General features: G+C 42.2%; 1 protein-coding gene across 1 annotated transcript in view; it reads right to left on the bottom strand.

Moving 5' to 3' along the window:
• MID2 (midline 2) overlaps positions 1 to 12,550 on the bottom strand; it is a 202,761-nt gene that overhangs the window by 125,603 nt on the left and 64,608 nt on the right. The window lies entirely within an intron of this gene.

The following is a 12,550-nucleotide window of genomic DNA, read 5'->3' as shown; positions in this document are numbered from 1 at the left end:
AGAGAGAAAATGGAAATATGAGTGGGAGGAGAAACAGAGGGAGAGAAACTCAAGCAGACACCGTGCTGAGCAAGGAAACTGACATTGGGCTCTATCCCACGGCCCCAAATCATGACCTGAGCCAAAATCAAAAGTCAAATGCCTAACTGACTGGGCCACCCAGGCACCCCTGAAATTATATCTTTTATAATAAACTGGTAATCTAGTATGTGAAATGTTTCCCTGAGTTCTGAGCAAATTAATCGAACTGAAGAAGGTGGTCACTGGAACCCTCCATCTCTAGCTGTGGGTCAGAAGCACAAGTGACAACCTGGACTTGTGATTGGCACCTGAAGTGGAGAGGGGGGCAGTCTTTTAAAATTGAGCCCTTAGCCAATGGATTCTGTACTATGTCCAGGTAGATAGTGTCAGAATTGAGTCGAGGGGCACCCAGGTGGCTCAGTGGTTGAGCATCTGCTTTCAGCTCAGGGCATGATCCTGGGATCCTAGGATCAAGTCCCACATTGGGCTCCCCGCAGGGAACCTGCTTCTCCCTCTGCTTATGTCTCTGTCTCTTTCTCCTTGTGTCTTTCATGAGTAAATAGATAAAATCTTAAAAAAAAAGAATTGAGTTGAATTGTAGTATACCCAGCTGATGTCAAAGAATCACCTGGTGGTGTGGGGAGAAACTCCTGACGCACATTGGAATTGGAGGCAGAACTCTAGCCATAGTGCATCCTAGTTATAAGCTCCATGAAAGCAGGGGTTTTTGAGTGTCTAGTTTATTAATGATAAACTTAGAACAGTCTAGAACAATGTTTGGTGTATAGCAAGTGTCCGATAACTATTTGCTTCATAAAAATTTTGGAATGCTCAGATTATTAAAGGGAGGCAGTTTTCACTAAGAATAAGTCCATTAGACCTGTTTTCCTTCTTTGATGAGGCTGCTCACTTAGTACAGAGAACAGGGAAAGGGGAATAGAATTTTGCATTTCTTTAACTTCTAAAAAAGCATTACACAAGGTCTTTCCTGGAACCCTTACTTTACTAGATCTTTCAGTGTCATTTAACACTGCTACTCTTCTCTTTCTGTTTTTTGTTTCCATGACACCACACTTTCCTAGTTCCTTTCACACCTCTATAACTGCTCTTGCTTTGTCCTTGTCATGATCCTCCTCCTCCATCAACATGTAGGTGTTGACCAGTGTCTCATCCTTGGTCCTTGGCTCTTCCCACTTTCCAAATTCTCACTGACGGCCCCATCCATTCTCATTGTTTCTATTTTTACCTTTGTTCTGATGACACCCAAATCCAAATCTCCCAGCCAAAACTTAGCCCAAGCCTTGAGAAATCTCACAGGTACCTCAAGTTTAACATGTCCAAAACCAAATTCAATATCTCCTCCTCAAGCCTAGTCAATGTTTTATATTCCCTGTCTCAAATGATGGCATCACCCAGTCACCCCCATGCCAGAAACCAGAAAGTCATTTCTGCCTCCTTACTCTCTCTCACTCCTCCCCAGAGCTAAACTCTGACCCAATCTTGACAGTTCAACTCCTCAAATATTTCTCAATTCATCACATACCTAGTAGCTGTTACCAACTCATAGCTGATCTCCCTGCCTTTAGTTTTAACTACATCCAAGTCTCCACACAGTCACCAGAATTAGTTTCTTAAAGTGCAAATATGATCATGTAACACCCCTTTGCCTACAAGATGGAGTCCAAACTACTTAAGACCATGCAAATCTCCTCAAAATTGCCAGCTTTATCCCCCACTACATCTCATGCATAGCTAATGTTTCAATAATACCGAACAGCTTGCAGCCTTGAAATTCTCCAAACACTTCTATGCCTTTGCCCACATAGCAGCCTCTGCTTTGATGCTGCTCCCCTCTTGCCTTGGCAGACTTCTTGTCAACCTGTCAGACTCAGCCCAGGGCATTATGTCCTCAAGGAAGGCTTCCCCTAACATGCCCCATCTTGGGCTGGATTAGAAGTCTCTCTTCTGTGTTTTCAAAGCATCCTAAACTGGCCTCTGTCACAGCACTTGTCCTGCCATGTCTGTTCCCATGCTTGTATCACTCCATAGACTGTGAGCTTCCTGAGGTCAAATACTATGCTTTATTCAAAATTGTATCCATCACACCATTACAGTGCCTGTCACACACTGAAATTTCAATAATGTGTGATGAATCAGCGATTTTATGCCCATAACATGCTGTTGGCTCTCTGAGTTCACTTGTAACACTGTTTTTTTTTTTAAAGATTGGTTTATTTATTCACGAGACACACACACACACAGAGGCAAAGACATAGGCAGAAGGAGAAGCAGCCTCCCTGCAGGAAGCCTGATGTGGGACTCGATCCTGGAACCTGGAATCACGTCCTGAGCCGAAGGCAGATGCTCAACCACTGAGCCACCCAGGGATCCCAACTTGTAACACCCTTAATACTTCCTCACACAAAAAACTGTCATATAGTGTGGGAAATGCAATGGTAGGGGTAAAACAAAAGAACAGAAGGGGAACACCTGACATGCTTTACGATAAGGGGTGTGTGTGTGCTAATTCAAACCTAGGCTGCAGTGATAGAAATATAGTATGTAACCAGTGAGGAGATAGTGTGGGTCTATTTGGCATGGTCAAACTATGCCTCAGCAGCATTTCAATCAGTGAGCCAAATTGGATTAGTCAATTAATGCCAGTGGTTCAGAAAGAATAAAGCCAAGTCTCGGGGATGGTTTGAGGAACAGGGAAGATATAACCCGATAAAGTATAACTATAAAGGATTTGATGGTCTTATTCAAATATTGGAAGAGCTCTGTTATAGGTTGAATTGTGTCCCCCAGAAAGGTATGTTGAAGTCCTAACCCCTGGGATGTCAAAATGTGACCTTATTTTTGAATGGAGTCTTTGCAGATGCAACTAGTTCAGATGAGGTCATATTGGCATGAGGCGGAGGGGGGGTGCTGCTCAATTCACTATAACTGATGTACTTATAAGAAGAGAGAAATTTGGCCACAGATATAGACCGAAGATGGCCATGTGAAGAAGGAGCTAGATATTGGAATTGTACTGCCACAAGCCAAAGAACAGGAGCCCTCAGCAGCTAGAAGAGACCAAGAAGAATTCTACCCTAAAGTCTTCAAACAGCCCTGCCAGCACTTTGATTTCAGACTTCTGGTGTCCAGAACTGAGACAAGAAATTTCTGTTGTTTAAAACTACCTGGTTTGCTATACTTTATCACATCAGCCATGGGAAACTAACACTGGCTGTCATGGAGCAGAGGGAGTAGATTTGTCCTGCGTGAGACCCAGTGGATGAAAGATACCAGGAGACAGAAATACTTCTTTATATTGAATGGAAACCTCATAGTCATGCTATCCAAAGGTAAAATGAGTTGCCATGGGAGCTGATAAGCTCCCCATGACCGGAGGCCCAGGCTGGATAGTTGTGTGACAGAAATAATACTAGAAATAATACCAGTAGTAATACAAATTCCATTCATATCCTGATTTGAACAAGCCAACCGCAAAAAGATGCTTATGAGATAAGTGGAGATGAATGCTGATTAGATATTTGATTATATTAAGGATTTCATGTTAAAATTTTAGGTGAAAATAATGGCATAATGGTCATAATGGAAGGGAATCTTATCTTTTAGTGATATACACTGAAGGGTTTGCGGAGGAAATGATACAGGTGTCTAGGATTTGCTTTAAAATAATAATCCAGGAGGAGCCCCTGGGTGGCTCAGTCGGCTGAGCATCCGACTCTTGGTTTCAGCTCAGGTCATGATCTCTCAGGGTCCTGGGATCAAGCCCGAGTTAGGCTCCATGTTCAACACAGTCTGCCTGTCCTTCTCCTTCTCCCTTTGTTCCTCCCCTTGCTCGAGTTCTCTCTTTCTCTCAAATAAATAAAATGTTTAAAATAGATAAAGTAAAATAATCCAAGCAGGAGAGATGACTTGGTGTACACATGAAACATGATTGGCCATGTATTGATAATTATCGAAACTGGGTGATGGATACATGGAGGCTCATTTATACTCTCCTCTCTACTTTTTTATGTGTTTAAAATTTTCCATAAGCAGGGATCCCTGGGTGGCACAGCGGTTTGGCGCCTGTCTTTGGCCCAGGGCGCAATCCTGGAGACCCGGGATCGAGTCCCACATCGGGCTCCCGGTGCATGGAGCCTGCTTCTCCCTCTGCCTGTGTCTCTGCCTCTCTCTCTCTCTCTCTGTGACTATCATAAATAAATAAATAAATAAAATTTAAAAAAAAAATAAAAATAAAATAAAATTTTCCATAAGCAAATGCTAAAAAAAAAAAAAAAAAAAAAAAAGCTACTAGCTACCAAGTACTGAGCACTTACAACATCCAGGAACCATGCTAAGTGCTTTTAAAGCATTATCTCATTTAATGTCTCACAATACATTTAAAAAGACTCAATTAAAAAGTGACATATTCTTGTATAGGAAGGTATGGTACCGTTAAAAGATATTCTCCTCAAATTAGTCTGCATAATCCAGATGAAGAGAAAATTCAATTTGTTTAGATTGCTCGAATTTTCAAAAGAAACTCCCAGTGTCAATTTGTATGCCTAAAAACTAAATCTCCACCACAGCTCAATGAAACCTTACTGTATCAGTTTTACAAACGAGCAAACTGAAAGTTGGAAAAGTGAAGCAAATTGCCCAAGGTTGCACCACAACTAAGTAGCAGAAGTAGGATTTGAATACAGGTTTCTTTGACTCCACCATTCTGGGCTTTTAATGCTCTTGCTACTCCAAATGTGGGCCAAGGACCAGTAGCATAGTATTACAGGAGAGCTGCCTAGAAAATGCAGAACCTCAGGACTCTTATCCCGACCTACCAAGTGGAATTCCCCATTCATGTTTAAGAATTGCATATGCTGGGGCACCTGGGTGGCTCAGACGTTGAGCGTCTGCCTTCTGCTCAGGTCATGATCCTGGGGTCCTGGGATTGGGCTCTCTGTGGAGAGTCTGCTTCTTCCTCTGCTTACATCTCTGCCTCTCTGTGTCTCTCATGAATAAATAAAATCTTTTTTAAAATTTCATATGCTATACTGCTATCCAGGTGATTAGACTCCATCAAGGGTTCTATCCTGAGCTCAGATTATACTATATTGTACCTCCGGCGTGGGACCTGTGAATCTGCATATTTACGGGCTCCCTTGGATGAGTTATCAGGGATGAGAAGCACTGGAAAATGAAACCCACAAAAATCTTTTTCAACTCTCAGATTCCCGGGATCCCTGGGTAGCGCAGCGGTTTGGTGCCTGCCTTTGGCCCAGGGCGCGATCCTGGAGACCCGGGATCGAATCCCACATCGGGCTCCCGGTGCATGGAGCCTGCTTCTCCCTCTGCCTGTGTCTCTGCGCCTCTCTCTCTCTCTGTGACTATCATAAATAAATAAAAATTAAAAAAAAAAAAACTCTCAGATTCCCCAATCCCTGATAAGCTTGCAGGAGAGGATGAAGAGCTCAGTTACGTGCACCTGTGGAAAATTACTTGCCTGTTCAACGAAGATAGTCTTTTAGAAGGGACTTTAAGTTTTCTTCTGAGGTAATAGAAGCTTCGGGGTGTGAAAATAGAGTCCAGATGGACAGAATGAGAGGATCAGCAAATATATAAAAAGGCATGACAATTAATATATAAATCTTACATTTTATTTCAAGGAATTGTCAGTGTATACATACACAATAAAATAAGATACAACCCTGTGGCTACAAAGAAATTTGATTGGTTTTCATTGGTGCCATGTATAAATCAAAGTCATTATGCTAGAGTCTATTTTTTTCTTTATTTTGAAGTATAATTGATAGTGTGATATTAGTTTCAAGTGTACAATTTATCTATTCCACAATTCTATATATTACCCTGTGGGTGCCATGGTAAGTGTAATCACAATCTGTTACCATACAGCATTATTACAATATTATTGACTGTATTCCCTATGCTATACTTTTCATCTCCATAACTTATGTATTTTAGAACTGGAAATTTGTACTTCTTAATCACCTTCATCTATTTTGCCCCTCTACCTACCCACCACCCCTCTGGCAATCGCCAGTTTGTTCTCTGTATTTAAGAGACTGTTTTGTTTGTCTGTTTGCTCATTTGTCTTGTTTTTTGGATTCCATATATTTGTCTTTCTCTCTCTGACTTATTTCATTTAGCATGATGCCTTCCGGGTCCATCCATGTAGTCGCAAATGGCAATTTTTCATTTTTTAAAATAAATTTATTTTTTATTGGTGTTCAATTTACCAACATACAGAATAACACCCAGTGCTCATCCCGTCAAGTGCCCCCCTCAGTGCCCATCACCCATTCACCCCCACCCCCCGCCCTCCTCCCCTTCTACCACCCCTAGTTCGTTTCCCAGAGTTAGGAATCTTTACGTTCTGTCTCCCTTTCTGATATTTCCCACACATTTCTTCTCCCTTCCCTTATATTCCCTTTCACTATTATTTATATTCCCCAAATGAATGAGAACATATAATGTTTGTCCTTCTCTGATTGACTTATTTCACTCAGCATAATACCCTCTAGTTCCATCCACGTTGAAGCAAATGGTGGGTATTTTTCATTTCTAATGGTTGAGTAATATTCCATTGTATACATAAACCACATCTTCTTTATCCATTCATCTTTTGATGGACACCGAGGCTCCTTCCACAGTTCGGCCATTGTGGACATTGCTGCTATAAACATCGGGGTGCAGGTGTCCTGGCGTTTCATTGCATCTGAATCTTTGGGGTAAATCCCCAACAGTGCAATTGCTGGGTCATAGGGCAGGTCTATTTTTAACTCTTTGAGGAACCTCCACACGGTTTTCCAGAGTGGCTGTACCAGTTCACATTCCCACCAACAGTGCAAGAGGGTTCCCTTTTCTCCGCATCCTCTCCAACATGTGTGGTTTCCTGCCTCGTTAATTTTCCCCATTCTCACTGGTGTGAGGTGGTATCTCATTGTGGTTTTGAGTTGTATTTCCCTGATGGCAAGTGATGCAGAGCATTTTCTCATGTGCATGTTGGCCATGTCTATGTCTTCCTCTGTGAGATTTCTGTTCATGTCTTTTGCCCATTTCATGATTGGATTGTTTGTTTCTTTGGTGTTGAGTTTAATAAGTTCTTTATAGATCTTGGAAACTAGCCCTTTATCTGATACGTCATTTGCAAAAATCTTCTCCCATTCTGTAGGTTGTCTTTTAGTTTTGTTGACTGTATCCTTTGCTGTGCAAAAGCTTCTTATCTTGATGAAGTCCCAATAGTCCATTTTTGCTTTGGTTTCTTTTGCCTTCGTGGATGTATCTTGCAAGAAGTTACTGTGGCCGAGTTCAAAAAGGGTGTTGCCTGTGTTCTCCTCTAGGATTTTGATGGAATCTTGTCTCACATTTAGATCTTTCATCCATTTTGAGTTTATCTTTGTGTATGGTGAAAGAGAGTGGTCTAGTTTCATTCTTCTGCATGTGGATGTCCAATTTTCCCAGCACCATTTATTGAAGAGACTGTCTTTCTTCCAATGGATAGTCTTTCCTCCTTTATCGAATATTAGTTGCCCAAAAAGTTCAGGGTCCACTTCTGGATTCTCTATTCTGTTCCACTGATCTATGTGTCTGTTTTTGTTTCAGTACCACACTGTCTTGATGACCACAGCTTTGTAGTACAACCTGAAATCTGGCATTGAGATGCCCCCAGCTATGGTTTTCTTTTTTAAAATTCCCCTGGCTATTCAGGGTCTTTTCTGATTCCACACAAATCTTAAAATAATGTGTTCTAACTCTCTGAAGAAAGTCCATGGTATTTTGATAGGGATTGCATTAAACGTGTAAATTGCCCTGGGTAACATTGACATTTTCACAATATTAATTCTGCCAATCCATGAGCATGGAATATTTTTCCATCTCTTTTTGTCTTCCTCAATTTCTTTCAGAAGTGTTCTATAGTTTTTAGGGTATAGATCCCTCACCTCTTTGGTTAGGTTTATTCCTAGGTATCTTATGCTTTTGGGTGCAATTGTAAATGGGATTGCCTCCTTAATTTCTCTTTCTTCAGTCTCATTGTTAGTGTATAGAAATGCCATTGGTTTCTGGGCACTGATTTTGTATCCTGCCATGCTACCAAATTGCTATATGAGTTCTAGCAATCTTGGGGTCGAGGCTTTTGGGTTTTCTATGTAGAGTATCATGTCATCGGCGAAGAGGGAGAGTTTGACTTCTTCTTTGCCAATTTGAATGCCTTTAATGTCCTTTTGTTGTCTGATTGCTGAGGCTAGGACTTCCAGTACTATGTTGAATAGCAGTGGTGAGAGTGGACATCCCTGTCTTATTCCTGATCTTAAGGGAAAGGCTCCCAGTGCTTCCCCATTGAGAATGATATTTGCTGTGGGCTTTTGGTAGATGGCTTTTAAGATGTTGAGGAATGTTCCCTCTATCCCTACACTCTGAAGACTTTTGATCAGGAATGGATGCTGTATTTTGTCAAATGCTTTCTCTGCATCTACTGAGAGGATCATATGTTTCTTGGTTTTTCTCTTGCTGATGTGATGAATCACATTGATTGTTTTACGAGTGTTGAACCAGCCTTGTGTCCCAGGGATAAATCCTACTTGGTCATGGTGAATAATTTTCTTAATGTACTGTTGGATCCTATTGGCTAGTATCTTGTTGAGAATTTTTGCATCCATGTTCATCAGGGATATTGGTCTGTAATTCTCCTTTTTGGTGGGGTCTTTGTCTGGTTTTGGAATTAAGGTGATGCTGGCCTCATAGAACGAATTTGGAAGTACTCCATCCCTTTCTATCTTTCCAAACAGCTTTAGGAGAATAGGTATGGTTTCTTCAAACGTTTGATAGAATTCCCCTGGGAAGCCATCTGGCCCTGGACTCTGGTGTCTTGGGAGGTTTTTGATGACTGCTTCAATTTCCTCACTGGTTATTGGCCTGTTCAGGTTTCCTATTTCTTCCTGTTCCAGTTTTGGTAGTCTGTGGCTTTCCAGGAATGCGTCCATTTCTTCTAGATTGCCTAATTTATTGGCGTATAGCTGTTCATAATATGTTTTTAAAATCATTTGTATTTCCTTGGTGTTGGTAGTGATCTCTCCTTTCTCATTCATGATTTTATTAATTTGAGTCTTCTCTCTCTTATTTTTAATAAGGCTGGCTAATGGTTTAGCTATCTTATCAATTCCTTCAAAGAACCAACTCCTGGTTTTGTTGATCTGTTCCACAGTTTTTCTGGTCTCGATTTCATTGAGTTCTGCTCGACTCTTAATTAACTCTCTTCTTCTGCTGGGTGTAGAATCTATTTGCTGTTTTTTTCTCTAGTTCCTTTAGGTGTAAGGTTAGCTTTTGTATTTGAGTTCTTTCCAGTTTTTGAATGGATGCTTGTATTGCGATGTATTTCCCCATTAGGACTGCTTTTGCTGCATCCCAAAGATTTTGAACGGTTGTATCTTCATTCTCATTAGTTTCCATGAATCTTTTTAATTCTTCCTTAATTTCCTGGTTAACCCTTTCATGTTTTAGCAGGATGGTCCTTAACCTCCACGTGTTTGAGGTCCTTCCAAACTTCTGGTTGTGATTTAGTTCTAATTTCAAGGCATTATGGTCTGAGAATATGCAGGGGATGATCCCAATCTTTTGGTATCGGTTCAGACCCAATTTGTGACCCAGTATGTGGTCTATTCTGGAGAAAGTTCCATGTGCACTTGAGAAGAATGTGTATTCAGTTGAGTTTGGATGTAAAGTTCTGTAGATATCTGTGAAATCCATCTGGTCCAGTGTATCATTTAAAGCTCTCGTTTCTTTGGAGATGTTGTCCTTAGAAGACCTATCGAGGGTAGAGAGAGCTAGATTGAAGTCACCAAGTATAAGTGTATTATTATCTAAGTATGTCTTCACTTTGGTAATTAATTGATTTAAATATTTGGCAGCTCCCACATTCGGGGCATATATATTGAGGATTGTTAAGTCCTCTTGTTGGATAGATCCTTTAAGTATGATATAGTGTCCCTCTTCATCTCTCACTACAGTCTTTGGGGTAAATTATAGTTTATCTGATATAAGGATGGCTACCCCTGCTTTATTTTGAGGACCATTTGAATGGTAAGTGGTTCTCCAACCTTTTATTTTCAGGCTGTAGGTGTCCTTCTCTCTAAAATGAGTCTCTTGTAGACAGCAAATAGACGGGTCTTGCTTTTTTATCCAGTCTGAAACCCTGCGCCTTTTGATGGGGTCATTAAGCCCGTTCACATTCAGAGTCACTATTGAAAGATATGAGTTTAGTGTCATCATGATATCTGTTCAGTCCTTGTTTTTGTGGATTGTTCCATTGGACTTCTTCTTAAAGGGGAATTTTAAGAGTCCCCCTTAAAATTTCTTGCAGAGCTTGTTTGGAGGTCACATATTCTTTCAGTTCCTGCCTGTCTTGAAAGCTCTTTATCTCTCCTTCCATTCTGAATGAGAGCCTTGCTGGATAAAGTATTCTTGGTTGCATGTTCTTCTCATTTAGGACCCTGAATATATCCTGCCAGCCCTTTCTGGCCTGCCAGGTCTCTGTGAAGAGGTCTGCTGTTACCCTAATACTCCCCCCCATAAAAGCCAGGGATTTCTTGTCTCTTGCTGCTTTAAGGATCTTCTCTTTATCTTTGGAATTTGCAAGCTTCACTATTAAATGTGGAGGTGTTGAACGGTTTTTCTTTATTTTAGGGGGGGATCTCTCTATTTCCTGGATCTGAATGCCTGTTTCCCTTCCCAGATTAGGAAAGTTTTCAGCTAGGATTTGTTCAAATACATATTCTGGCCCTCTGTCCCTTTCGGCGCCCTCGGGAACCCCAATTAAACGTAGGTTTTTCTTCCTCAGGCTGTCATTTATTTCCCTTAATCAATCCTCATGGTCTTTTAATTGTTTGTCTCTTTTTTCCTCAGTTTCCCTCTTTGCCATCAACTTGTCTTCTATGTCACTCACTCGTTCTTCTACCTCGTTAACCCTCGTCGTTAGGACTTCTAGTTTGGATTGCATCTCATTCAATTGATTTTTAATTTCTGCCTGATTGGAACTAAATTCTGCAGTCATGAAGTCTCTTGAGTCCTTTATGCTTTTTTCTAGAGCCACCAGTAGCTGTATAATAGTGCTTCTGATTTGGCTTTCTGACATTGAATTGTAATCCAGATTTTCTAACTCTGTGTGAGAGAGAACTGTTTCTGATTCTTTCTTTTGAGGTGAGGTTTTCCTTCTAGTCATTTTGCTCAGTGCAGAGTGGCCAAAAACAAGTTGTATTCGGAAAAGGAGAAAAAGAGAGGAGAGAAAGAAGGAAAGAAAAGAGAAAAAGAAAAAAGAAAAAAGAAGAAAAAAGGAAAAAAAGAGAAGAAAAAGAAATAAAAAGAAAGAAAGGTGAAAAAAAGGGTGGGGGAAGCAATCAGAAATCAAAAAGAAAAAAAAAACACGGGGGAGTATCTTCTGATTCTGTATACTTTAAGTCCCTTGATTTCCCCTGGAACTTGTCCGTCTAGTTGGTCTTCTGGGGGAGGGGCCTGTTGTGCTGATTTTCAGGTGTTAGCACTTGGGGGAGCTGCTCTGCCCCCTGCCTGGTGCAGGGCTCAGTGGGGGTTGTTTACCCCGTGAGGCCCCAGGAGGAACAACCACAGTGGCGGGGCCAGCTCTGGAGCCCTGGATTCAGCCCCCGCAGTAACTTAGGAGTCTCAGCCTGCAGGGTCTGGAAGTTCCGGGGGCGGGGCCGCTGATCTGCTCAGCTCGGGGCAGGAGTGTCCTTGCTGTCCTGGGCCCTCCGGGCCTCTGCCGGTCCGGGGGGAGGTCGGATCCTGGGCTGTGTCCTGGGGCCCAGTGCTCCCGGGCCTGCGCTGTTGGATTTGCTCTCCCGGCCGCAGCCCCCCCTCCACGGAGCCGCCACCCGAGCCCCTCCGAGCTGCTCCGGGTCCCGCCGTGTGCGCTGCAGCCCTTAGGGAGCTCGGCGCACTCTCCCGGGGCACAGGTGTCTGTTAGTGTCCCAGGGAGCCCGAGGGCATCCCCGCCCTCCTGGGGTCCTGCTCTAACTCCCTGTGGGCGCCTTTCCGCCCGGGAAGATTGGTGAAGCTCCTGTTTCTCCGGGAAGGGGCTCTCCTGTCCTGGTGGCACTCGCCCTGGCCTTAGCCCGGCAGCTTGCAGGGCACGTCCCCTTTGGATGCCTTTTGTTTCTTTATTTCTTTTTTCCCTATCTTTCTACCTTGATAGAAGCGCGAACTCTTCTCACTGTAGCGTTCCAGCTGTTCTCTCTTTAAATTTCAGGCCGAATTCGTAGATTTTCAGGATGATTTGAAGGTTATCTAGGTAATTTGGTGGGGACAGGTGATTTGGGGACCCTACTCTTCCGCCATCTTGCCCCTCTTCTGACAGCATCCATTCCTGAGAATATGACCTGAGCCAAAACCAAGAGTTGGATGCTTAACCTACTGAGTCACCCAGGCACACGAGAATGTATTTATTTATTTTTCTCTAGGAGCTTTTTTTTTTAAGATTTACTTATTTATTTATTCATGAGAGAGA

The sequence above is a fragment of the Canis lupus genome, chromosome X, assembly GCF_011100685.1.
Source record: "Canis lupus familiaris isolate Mischka breed German Shepherd chromosome X, alternate assembly UU_Cfam_GSD_1.0, whole genome shotgun sequence".
NCBI lineage: Eukaryota > Metazoa > Chordata > Mammalia > Carnivora > Canidae > Canis > Canis lupus.
Note: the sequence above shows the minus strand (reverse complement) of the source record. Positions and strands in the feature narration are given on the sequence as shown.